We start from the raw sequence: 448 nt of genomic DNA, 5'->3' as shown, positions 1-448 counted from the left end.
TCTAAAACCCAAAACAATCTATATACCCAATATATGTACAGTTAATGTTTAGCTTTGTTCAGCACAAAAATAATAAAAAATTAAATCCTATGAATACAATTACAGGCCAATAGCTTCTATCATATATGAGCCATGTTCTATACTGCCTTCAAAACACTTACTTTGCAAGCTACAGATCTTCATTTTGAAAAAATTTACATTATACACAGCATAAAATCATAGATTAATATGGATAGTGTACATCTGTACAAACATTTGGCATTCATTGATTAAGTCCCTGACACAGGATTACTTCATACAGTTTGGTTTCAGAGCAGAAGTAAAGCTTTATTTGCAAAGTTATTTGCACCATGAAACACTATCACCATTATAAAATAGCTACTTTGATAACTATTTCCTCCTTAAGGCTTCAACATCTAAATTGGAGAAAATGTTCATCTGGAGCAGA

The sequence above is a fragment of the Penaeus monodon genome, chromosome 21 (genome assembly GCF_015228065.2).
Source record: "Penaeus monodon isolate SGIC_2016 chromosome 21, NSTDA_Pmon_1, whole genome shotgun sequence".
NCBI classification, from domain to species: Eukaryota; Metazoa; Arthropoda; class Malacostraca; order Decapoda; family Penaeidae; genus Penaeus; species Penaeus monodon.
Note: the sequence above shows the minus strand (reverse complement) of the source record.